The sequence below is a fragment of the Condylura cristata genome, unplaced genomic scaffold (assembly GCF_000260355.1).
Source record: "Condylura cristata isolate star-nosed mole 26May11 unplaced genomic scaffold, ConCri1.0 scaffold00048, whole genome shotgun sequence".
In the NCBI taxonomy this organism is placed as follows: Eukaryota; Metazoa; Chordata; class Mammalia; order Eulipotyphla; family Talpidae; genus Condylura; species Condylura cristata.
In genome coordinates this window covers 2,236,808-2,248,875 of record NW_004567149.1, presented here as the reverse complement: position 1 = coordinate 2,248,875, position 12,068 = coordinate 2,236,808, and the positions used below count along the sequence as shown (strand labels likewise).

The 12,068-nt window shown below is 46.4% G+C and overlaps 1 pseudogene; it reads right to left on the bottom strand.

Annotated features, from left to right (window-relative positions):
- Positions 1–1,918: 1,918 nt before the first annotated feature.
- Positions 1,919–4,787, bottom strand: LOC101631394 (annotated as a pseudogene).
- Positions 4,788–12,068: the final 7,281 nt, after the last annotated feature.

Here is a 12,068-nt window from a genome sequence, read left to right as displayed (position 1 = left end):
CCACCAGGGAGGGCCGTTATGAACAGTTTTTTAAGGAAAATACTTCCAGTGTTTAAGACTGGGCCTATATTATCTTCAAGTACAGGTCACCAGTGACTATTGGTCTCCTTTCTGTGGTGACTCATTTATTTATTTATGAATATAAGAAATGGGGTGTAGGTGAGAGGTTTGGGGATGGGAGGATTCACCAGAGACAGATTGGAGAGTAGACCAGGCAGATCAACTGAAATATGATGCTGAGGGGACAATGGCTAAAACAGGAGAGGTCTGTGCCCTGTGGGTCCCTCCCCTGGCCGGGGCTTAAACTCGTGCCACAGTGGCTGGTGATAACTTGATAGCACTGAGACTTTAACCCCTGAGCCTCCAGGGAGGTCTGAATTCTCTTTTTTTTTTAAACCAGTGTTTTATAGCCAGTGGAAATATCTATAAATGAAAACTCCCTGATTAAAAACAAAGATGACAATGATATACAATAACGAAAAATTTCCTTTCAAAAACTCATGATGACACACGCAGATACTCACTTGAAAAAAATTTACTATTAACTTGCTTTCACTTTTAACCTCATGAACAGTAAAGGATAATACAAGAATATTATATACAACTCTATACTCATTCATTTGATAATCAAGATGAAATGGACCAATGCCTGGACCAAAGACACAAACTACCAAAACTCACACAAGGAGAAATATCAATTATGTGAATAGGCCTGTTTTGATGAAAGAAACTGAATGAATAATTAATAACCCCCAAAACTAGAAAACTCCATGCACAGATGGTTCCACTGTCAAATTCCATAAAATATTTAGGGAAGAATGATGCCAATTTTCTACAGCCTCTTCCAGAAAATGGAAACAGAAGTAGCACTTACAACTCATTCTGCAAGACCAGCATTTCTTAGTGCCCAAACTAGTCAAAACCATTATTAGGAAAACTACAGACCAGTTTCTCCCATGAACATTGATGCCAAATCCTCAGCAAAATATTAGCAAATTGAATGTAGTTGTGTATAAAAAGAACTAAGCAAATGACCAAAGGACATTTACTCCAGGTCTCCAAGACTGGCTCAACGTCAATTTGAAGGTCAATTAATACAATTTATCACATTAACAGGCAAAGAAAGAAAATCACATGACCATACCACATACTGAACAAGCATGTGAGAAAATCCAACATTTATTCATAGTAAAAACACGTAGTAAACAAGGAATACGTGAAAACTTCCTCAACCTAATAGAGAAAGTACAGCTAAGCCATATACCTGTGGAAAAACTAGGTGCTTTCCCCTAAGATCAGGAATAAATAACAAGGCTATCCCTTCTCATATGCCTTTTTTTTTTTTTAAATTTATTTATGCATACAGAATTGGGGTACAGGACAGAGGTGCAAGGGCAATGAGAGGCTTCAGCAGAGACAGTGGGGAGCAGGATAGACAGATCAACAAAGTACACTGATGGGAGTAGCAGGCAAAACAGTAGAGGTCTGCTGCGCCATGTGGATCACCTCCAGGGTCCAGGATCAAAATCGCACCTCCAGAACCAGAATCGGCTGGGGCTAGCTTGCTGTGCTGTGTCCTAACCCGCTGTGCCACCAGTGAGGGCCTCATATTCCCTTTAAACACCACATTGGGAGGTCTATATAATATCGCAGGACAATATAAGGGCATTCAGAATGGGAATTCTCAAATACAAATATTTGTTACACTGCGTTGGTATTAGTAGGAATAATCAAATGGTGTGGTGAAAGGATCTTTCCATTTATAATCTGAAGAGTGTGTATGAAGAGTATTGTTCTCCTGAAGCAGACAATAGATGTTTCTCTTACAAAAGACAAACGCTGAAGTCGACACTGTAGGAAAACCAAACAAGATTATCTTAGAAATTGGTCCCCTTGATGACTCTCTTAGCCCATTTCATTACTGAGTGAAAATAAATCTAGTAACCAGTTTGCCAAGACCCCCTTTTATGTCCTTGTTCCTTAGGCTATAGATGAAAGGGTTCAGCATGGGGGTCACCATGGTGTATATCATGGCAGCTGCTATATCCATCTCAGCTGAGTGGGAGGAGGAAGGGTTGAAATACAGGAATCTGATGGCGCCATAGAAGAGGCAAACCACAGCCAAGTGGGAGCCACAGGTGGAGAAGGCCTTCCACTTCCCCTCTGTGGACAGGACCCTCAGGACAGTGCCAGAGATAACATATGCAAATAAATGGAGCGACCATTATTATTCTGGCTTCAATAAGGATCCTCATCTGGTTGAGGTAGGTGTCAGAGTAGGTGAGCTTCAGCAGGAGGGTGACATCACAGGAGAAGTGGGGGTGACATCACAGAAGTAGTCTACACAGAAGGACAGTGGTATCAGCAGCAGTGTGTGCAACAAGGTGTTGAGGATGGCGATGGCCCAAGACCCAGCCACCACTGCGACGCAGAGCCGGAGTGTCATCTTTGTGGAGTGGTGTAAGGGGTGACAGATGGCCACAAAGTGGTCGTAGGCCATCATGGCCAGGAGGAAGTTGTCCGTGTCGGCGAATACAACGGGAAAATACAACTGTGTGAGACACCCAGAGAAGGAGATGGCTGAGTCCCAAGTGTGTGGTTGACCAGCATTTTGGGGACAGAGGTAGAAGAGAAGCAAATGTCCACGAAGTACAGGTTGCTGAGGAAGAAGTCCATGGAGGTGTGCAGGCAGGAGTCCATACCGAGGCCAGGAAGGTGAGCAGGTTTCCCAGGACGGTAGCCAAGTACATGCTGAGGAAAAGGAGCTTGAACAGAAACTGCTGCTCTGGGGCAGCCTGGAGAGCCCCTGGAGGAGGAAGTCGGGGACACTGGATCGGTTTCCTCCTCCCGTCTGTCTGGCCCAGGCGCAGAGGAGAAAGCCATATTTCAGAAACCAAGAGCCAAGGGTTTGAACTCAATAACTCAAGTCCAGCCACACCTGTATTACAAATCTTGGGTTGCAGTTGTTAGATCAGGATCTGCTCCTATTCCCTATACCCTCAACTTCCAACTCCAGCCCTAGACGATGCTGATCTCATTAGACTCAATTTTAAAATTTTATTAAATTGCATCCAGACATAAGGTACATAGGAAGTCCTTTTCCATGCTGTATGTCTCCTTTAATAGCCACTTTGTAGGGGCACATAGACGATAAAAACCGCTGGTTGCGAAAAAATGGGTTTCTCTCAACCTCTAGCTGATGGATCCAGGACTCTTAAAATTGCTCTCTCAGTCAGGAAGATTTAACAAAGGGGGGTCCTCAAGGACCCCCACTCATCAGTAAAGAAATACAGCTTCACCTCGGTCATCTCACCTGGACGACCTGGTGTTGCAGCTCTCAAGTGGTCTTTACCTTGGAGGAACTGGTCAATGCTCCTATTTTTCACAAGGTTTGGAAAACCTTGAAAATGGAGGCAGGTCCTGAGCGAAGCAGAGATGCATGACCTTAGCCCCTGGCAGGAGGGTTGTTTGGGGGAGTCCGAGGCAGGTATTTACAATCAGTTCCAGACCACTGAGACCAGATTCCCCGCGAGCCTCATTAAAGACAAGCAGAAAGCAGTCATCCCACCACTATCCTGGCCCCTGTGGACCCAACAATTATGACAAAGTATTTTCTCTAACTGGGTCAGAGCTTGGAGACGAAGTCTGGGTGGAGACAAATCCCAGAGAAAATTCCCAGAGACGTCAAATTGCATCACCTTGCTGATAGGGGCTTATGTTTATGACATTTCAGTTATTTCAGGATTTTTTTTTCTTATTTTCTTTGTTCAGGACCTGAATGGGGTGATTGCAGTGTTATTTAAGTGGATCCTTTTGTTTATGGTGTAGACTTATATTTCATTTGCAGGCAGTGAAAGTAGAGCTTGACATTACAAAGTGGTGCTCAAGTCTCTCTAGCCTTTGGTATAAAGGATAACTAGTTGGTTTAGGGTAGGAGATAAATATATCAGAGAGAGGCTAGCAGGCTATGAATACTAGTAGCCACTCCTGTGGTAGACTGCTTTATTTATCTATGAATGCAGAACTGGGGGATAGGCCAGAAGTGCAGGGGTGGTAAGAGGATTCTCCAGAGACAGTGGGGAGCAGAACAGGTGGATCGACAAAGTACACTGCTGAGGAGAGCAGCAGGTGAGAGAGGAGAGGTCTGCTGCGCTATGTGGGGCACCTCCTGGCTGGGGAATAGAACTCATGCTGAAACAGCTGTGGCTAGCTTTGCAGTGCTGTGCTTTAACTCGCTGTTCTAGCAGGGAGGGCCCCATGGTAGACCTCTTTCTGGATGTCTGCCTTGGTCTCCCTTCTCTGAGAGTGATCCCCTAATCCACAGTCACAGAGGTATATGCTTCATGCCCCCCAATTTACACTCTAGTACTTTCTGCCCAGCAAAACTTCAAGATTGGATTAGGGAACCTGGACCTATAGTTGAGTGGGTCATTTTCAGTAAAATTTCATCAGAATGTGTAAATCCAGAAGCATTCAAGTCTCCTCTGACCACCCATAAGTGAGGAAGCAAAGATCTATAGAGATGTCAAACAGTAGTAAAGACAGGAGAGAGCATGATGAATGTCCTTTTAGGACGATGCCTGACTATGCTATGGCCTCACTCATAGTTCTTCGTTATGAATAACCTAAACAGAATTTCCTGAGTTAAGCAGAAAAGGAATTCTTGAAAATGGTAGTGGAACCAGGATACTAGGTCAGATGTGACATGGCAGCTGTGAGGCTCACCGCATGCTGTAGAACTGTGTGATCATCACACCAACTTTCCTGCTTCCTCTGAGCATAATCATGACTTAGACATAGGTCACTGACCATGGGATGCCACCAGTACCACTCTGGCCCATGTGGTGTAGTTCTCCCCAGAAGGGACAGATAGGCAAGCAGGTCTTTTCCTGTGTCACTTCATATGGTGAACTCAAGTTCTGATTATCTGATGACATAAACTAACCTCAAAGGGTAGACAGGTGGGGCTGAGACCCGAAAGGTGGCCCAACTAGTATATGGAAGACTCACAGAACATGTCAGTTGTCCCAGCTTGGGGTGCACCAACCCAGGGTGCCTCTTTATGTCATTTCAGAGTGAAAATGCCAGAGTCACTTTTTGCAAAAGCGGAACCTGGCCTCTGCATTGTAGCTCAGACATGCGGCTACTGCCAGTGAAAGATGGTGCCACACTTTCTCAGAGAGACCGCCAGGCACAGAGGCCCCTGCCTCCACAGGCCTGCACAGGAGGTGGCCCACTACCACTGAACAGTTAAGGAAGGGTCTGCAAGGGTGAGGATGACAGAGTCAGAAGACTCATTCTCTAAATGGTCCCACTGAAGATTGTGTGCAAGAGGCCCTCCCTGGTGGCGCAGCGGGTTAAAGTGCAGCACTATGAAGCTAGCCACAACTACCTCAGCAGTTCAATCCCTGGCCCAAGAGGCCCAGCCACAGGACCTGCCTGTCCACCTATCCCTATGTTTGGGGGAGATTCCAGACACTGCAGAGGTGGGAACGTGGAAGTGCAAAACTAAATGGGCCCCAAGTTTAATCATCCATGTAAGTGATATTTCAATGCATTTTTTTCTTCAAAGCAAGAATTCTTGAAGATCAAAAATTTAATCACAAGTTTAGTAAATTGGAAGTGTGAAAAATAATGTATAGAAACCTTTTTTAAATGAAACCAGGAGGGTGGAAGAGAATTCTGGTTGTCTTAAATGTTTCAAGAATTGGTTTTCATTACATAATGTGAAATTGTAACAAGGTGGTCTCCAAGAAAAGGGGAGGTTCCAGGTTCCCTGCCCACCCAAGGAGGGTGGAGCTGAGCAAGGAGGAGAAAACTCTGGACCAGACTGAAGAGGAGGGCAGCAGGTGGAGAGCCAGAAGGTGACCTGAGGAAGGCACATGGGGGCAGAGAGACCTGTGGAGAAGCGGCTCTCGTTTCTTGGTCCTGCACTGGTTGAAAGAGGTGGATGAGAGACTCGTGGGGAGGTTGACAGAGGCAGCGTTTATCTTGGTTTTGATGTTGCTCGTTTCCTCCCAGACTTGTCTGGCTCTTTCTAACACTTTTCTATGTTCCTCCAACCCCCCAGAAAGTACTTTAGACTTGGGGTGTGATTTCTGGCCTCAGAAGTCTGCCTTGGGCCAATCCTGTTTGGCTGGGCATGTACCCATGAGGAATGGACAGCTTTGGGTGCTTGATCCAGAAACTATTCTGCCCCGTTCTTCCCCTTTTCTGTATTGCACCTAACTATGAAAGCTCCTTTCCATTAGAGTTATTACATACTGGAGTATGTTTTGTCTTGATGCAGCAGATGGCAGAACCTATTTGAAGTGAGCACTTTTGGGGGTTGCAGGGTACCCCTCTCCCTGTCCTGTAACAAAATGAGTGGTGAGTCTGTGATGTAACCCAGTTGAAAAATTTTTGAAAACTGGAGAAACTGATAATGAAGGAACATGTAGATGAAATTTTCCTATTCTGGAAACAAGTGTCTGGAAGTCTTTCAGCCATAAAGAGGCTAAGTCAGTGTCAGTTTTCAAGGCTTACAACAGCAGACTCAAGCTCTTGCTTGGGACCCGTTTCGGTCTGGTACTGTGAGAACTCAAGACCTTCAAGCAAATCAGTCAGCCCACACTATGGGTTAGCTGCAGGAACAAGAAGTCACGTCCCTCCTTTTTGTTCTAACAAAAAAGGAAGTACATGAGTATGCACAAAGTGAGGAATAAATAAATATGATAAAATGCTAGTTGGTGAATACACTTAAGAGGCAAAAGAAAAAGTCTTCCTGTTACTTTTCTTTCCATTTTGAAAGTGATGTGTTTTGAGACCTGAAACATTCAAATGTTTATAGTTCATCCTGATAAAGAAACTACTGGGCAGACAGAGAAATTTGCCAGGAAGGGAAGTGTCCTGAAAGCCAAGCCATGGACACTTCAAGGAGCAACTGTGACATGTAGGACACATGAGAACACAGCTGATAACTAGCCACTGGAATGGGCAAAGGGGCGGTCACTGCTGATCCTGTTAAAGTGGGGAGACACTGGCCGATAGTGGGGCTGGTGGAGAGTCAGGATAGAGTGCCTGCAAAGAGGGAGCCACTGGGAGCTTCCCTACGGCCCAGCAGTCCCACTCCTAGGTGTCTACCCAAAAGACAAAACCAGAGTCAAAAAGATACCTGCACCCCATGTTTATTGCTGCTTTATTCACAATTGGAAAGACATGGAAACAGCCCGAATGCCCAAAAGTGGATGACTGGATTCAAAAGATGTGGTACATAGACACAATGGAATATTACTCAGCAACCAAAGAAAAATAAACACATGTCTTTTGCAGCAACATGGATGGAGCTGGAGAAGATGATGCTTGGTGAGATAAGCCAGAAAGAAAAGGAAAAATACTGGATGGTTTCTCTCATAGCAGGAATATAGCGGAACAGGTGAGAAAATAATGATCACGATGAACAACTATATACCAGAGACATTTTGTGGGGGTGGAGTGGGGAATGGGATCAAAAATAGTGGGGGGGGAGGGAAATGCACTGGACTATGGTGATGGCACATGGGCGATTTGGTGATGGGAAACCCAAGGGGACTGCAACTGAGATGGAAAAATATACAAAAATATGTAAAAATAAACTAATATAATAAAAAAGAAAAAGAAAATAATATATATATATATATATAACTGAAAAAAAGAGGACGCTCACTTGGCTCATGTGGTGGTTAAAGTGATCAACGTTGTCCTTAAACCAGGTGTAGAAACTAAAAATCCTTAGGCGCCAATGCACAGACCCAAGCAGAGTGTCAGATGCTGTGTCTTAGGGCGCAGACCAAAGGTAAAGATAATGGAGATTGGGGGCCACTGTAGATTCTCCGGTCCCTTTCAAAGTCTACATAGTTACCCCAAATCAACAGAAACAAGCCAGTCCACGAGGGAGTGAGCGCCTCCCAAAGAGAAGCCTACCTGGCCCCCGGCAGCGGCCTGCCGCCCACCTGTACAGATCCTAGATGCAGGAGCTGCTTTTCACCAGCCTTTCCCCGCCCACCTGCCTGTGACCTGTGACCTTGCCGGATCTTCTCAGCACTGACTTCCCTCAGCCGAGGCAGTTCCTCAAGGCCGCCCGCCTGCAGCCATGCAGGCCTCTGTCCCTTTCCGGGCAGCTCTTTCAGCCCTGTCCTGTCTATGCGCGTGTCCCCAGCACTCGGCGTTCAGGAGTGAGCTTTTGGCATTTCAGCGCTTTGGGAATCTATAGCGATTCCAGGGTCAGCGATTTAGGACCCCACCACGCCAGAAGACGGCCTCTGCGGGCCTTTGAAGGACATGGAGAGGCTCCAGCAGCCAGCCTCAGAGAGGAAAAGTTCAAAGCCATTGCAAGTAGCCCAGTGACTGGAACTGTTCCTGCTTTTGCTGCAGTTACAGCCTGGCAGGGAAGGCCAAGACCCGGAGTCGGGCTCCTCTCTGGGCTGTGTGGCCATTTGTCGAGTGGTTCAGCCGCTGCAGTTGTTGAGTGTTGCTTGTCTTGAGCTGTGCTGGGGCATCTCGGCAGCCCTGGGAGCGTCTCCTGTTGTGTCTTTGTTTTCTCGAGTTGGACCCCAGCCTGTCATCTGCCTGCTCCAGGCCTGCAGTGGCTGGAAGATGCCATCTTTAGGATGAAAACACTGGACACTGCTTCGGGTGAGGTAAACGGCCCTTTGTGGACTCAGTCACTTCCTCACCCCCCACCCCCAACCCCCGGTTTGTTAAATGAGCTCCATTATTGTTCTCTGAACCTGAGTAGTCTTGTAATTGCATTCGTGTGTGGATGAAGCATCCAGACCATGACTGGTGAAACTATTCGGGCAGTCCTTGGCTGGTTTTAGTGTCCCTTGCCCCTGTATCAAACCTTTTCCGAGAATGAACCCAAGGGCCCCACTCTCTGAACCCAGCAACTCTGAAAATGGCTTCAGATTCAAGAGGGGATTAAAAAATAACGGAGACAGTATGTGTTGTTAACATTTCAAAAGCTGTGCTGTGTAGAGGGCTGACGAAGTGGCCAGTAGGTGGAAAGAGAGATGAGGGATTCAAGAAGCTCCTTTAGGGGTGATTCTGTAACAGCATGTTTACATGCTGCGGAACAGATCCAGAAAAGAGGGAGAAGCTAGTGACTCAGGAGAAAGGGGAGAACTGTGGCAGTGCTGTGCTCCAATGGACGCAGCAGACTCTGCGGCATGAGGGGAGGGTTACCCCTACAGAGAAGCCGAGACCACTGACGACAGAACGCTTAAGATCACGCAAGTGATGTAGTTTTGAAGTTGATGGGTGTAGAGAATGGGGCCCCTGGGTTCACTCTAGAAAAGGTTTCACCAGCGCTCCCATTCAGCGGCACGTGGCAGTTTTTCTGGGCGAGTATCTCACAAGACAGTCGTTAGTTATATTTAAAGAGCAGGTTTATGAGGGAAAAGGACAGAGGAGTCAAAGACACTCATATAGGCACAAGCGGGCAAGAAGAGCTGCCCCAAAGGGACAGGGTTGCTGAGAGAGGGCTGCGTGGCCTTGCAGGCTGGCAGTTTTGAGGAGAGCGGCCTCTACCTAGAGGGGTCAGTGAAGAGAAGCCCCGGCAGGTGCAGGTCAGGGGCACCTGCGTCCGGAGGCTGCTGCCCTGAGGAGGGAGAGCTGGTGAAAAGGAGCATCTGCACAGTCACAGGTGGGCAGTTCTACTGCCCTGGGCCAGTGCAGACTGCATTAGAGAACCTTCTCTTTGGAATCTTGTTTTTGGAGTGGCCTGTTTGCTGCTGATTTTGGACAACTATGCAGAATCGGAAAGTGACCAGAGATCAGCAATGGGTCCAGTCTCCATATCTTTATTCTCAGGTCTGTGCTCCTGACACTCCCTGGAGCGGTCTGCTTGGGCCTTACACCTTGTGATAAAGCACAGTGCCTAAGGATCTTGATTTCTATGGCTGGGTTAGCGGTCATGTTAATCCCCTCTACACCCACCTTGTTTGAGAGTCAAGTTTTAGTCTTGTGATGACTCCTTTAGGTTTTCTGTTCTTTCCTCCATTACAAGGATGAGGAGAAAGTCTGAGGAACCAAAACAGTGAGCATAACAGGAACTACAGTGTAGTTTTTCGGGAAAATCCTAGCTTGTACATATTGTCTACGCATAATTACTTAATGTCATGGAGTTGACAGTAAATCCTCCAGTCTTCCTAAGTAAACAGCATAAAGAAAATCCAGGATAAATGAGTTAAGACAGAAAAATGTTTGAAGACTAAATGCAACAGCAGTCCATACCAATGGTCAGGGAAAGAACTTGTAGTGAATTAGCAGCTTCGAGTGAACAGTGCAGATAACTCCAAAAGATCAGAAGTCATATCGGTGGGGTTCATTTGGAGAAGAGTGATGATGAAGCAGAGGTATTAAGAGTGCACACCTACCATAATGGCTAACTTGAAAAAGAATGGCGACACGAAGCGTTGATAAGACAGCAGAAAAATACGAACTTTCACGCACTGTTGATAGGACCCCAAATGGTGCAGTCATTTTGGAAGTTATACTGAACATACAATCCGATCACATCGGAGAAATATGGCCAAATGAAAAGAGACTTTCAGTTGAAACTCCAGCATCTCCAGGATCGTAATTTCCCAAGCACAGTCAGGTTCCCAAACTGGGCCCGGTGGGCCTCTGGGATTCAGCAAGGGGCAGCAGGGCAACAAGCTTCTAGTTTGGAAGGTTCTAGTTGAAGTGCTGGATTCATTGAGTCCACTTAGCAGTCCATCCAAAGGCTTCTCCCCAATTTCAGGTATGTGAATACAGCTTTCTAACTAGGCATTAAGACCAAGAGTCCTGGGTCCAACCGGGTGACAGAGAAATTTGAAAATGGGCACAAGAGATAGTGCCCAAAATTTAGGGCACAAAAGGCAAGAGCCCTGACCTTTCCTAACTGGACCCAACTATTTGACGTTGTCAGTCACCATTGATAGTGGCTGTTAAGCTTTTGCCTTTTACGTTTCCTCTGCCAGCATTAGGGATCTCTCTGCAAGGGCAACTGCCTTCGGCTTCCCTCACCCACTTCAGCCCAAATCTCTGTGTAAAGCTGTTGACACAAAGCTCAGGTTTGCCTGTGAAATGAGGAAGACTGGACGGCACTTTGAGTTTTCCTCGAGGGTCACTGTAAAGAACCAGCTGCAGAAACACTAGGGGCCGATGTGTACTGGGAGGAACCCTTTGTTTTCTATTTCCCCAGAGAGACTGGGGTACCATTTCTTTTCCATGTATTTGTACAGGCTACTTCTGCTTATCCCAGAAATACATCTCACCATGCCCCTTGATGTTGGGATGTGCATGTGCATTATGGGAGGAAAGCATGAAGTCTGCAGGCCTCATTCTAGCTATATGAACATCTATATGGACGTCAGAAGGAAAAACAAATCTTGAAGTAGCACCATTTCCTCCTTTCCATTTATCTGTCTTCTGGCCTTATTCTCTCACAATGAAAGTCACCTAAAACCCCAGAACTGATACTGTTGGCAGAACACATGGACACACAGAGCACATGAACATCAAGTGGGATGAACTTTCTAATGGAAGTTATCCATGTTGTGTCAGGAACTTAGTTGCCAGCCACGGAGCAGGTTTGCTAGGCATTCTTGTGCCATTCGTTGAAAGCATCAGGCTAGGAAGCTGACCATGTGACTATAGAATGAGTAAGGTCCAGAGGGTGGGATTGGGATGGGGGGACAAATTTTTTTGAGGAACACAGGGGACATCGTGACCACAGGCAAGAGACATTTGTGTCAGCAAAGTATTTGATGTTATCACAGGCAGAGTTATCCCAAGACCACCGCGGAGTTAGTCACGGATCAGGCCAAAGTAGCCTAGGCGTCCCCGGGCCGCCTTGTGATACAAGCTATCGTCCTAGGTAGTCAAGCAGTAATGCTCTACTGTGATTTACAGATAGCAAATAGGTCACAGTTGCCGACGACTGACCAGCTCACAGGAACCCATATATCCATGCCACTGTTCTTATATCACCTTCCTCACCCCACTCCAACAAATAGTCAGACAAGGTGGGAAGATTGGAGCTGAGAGTGTTCCACATTTTCCTT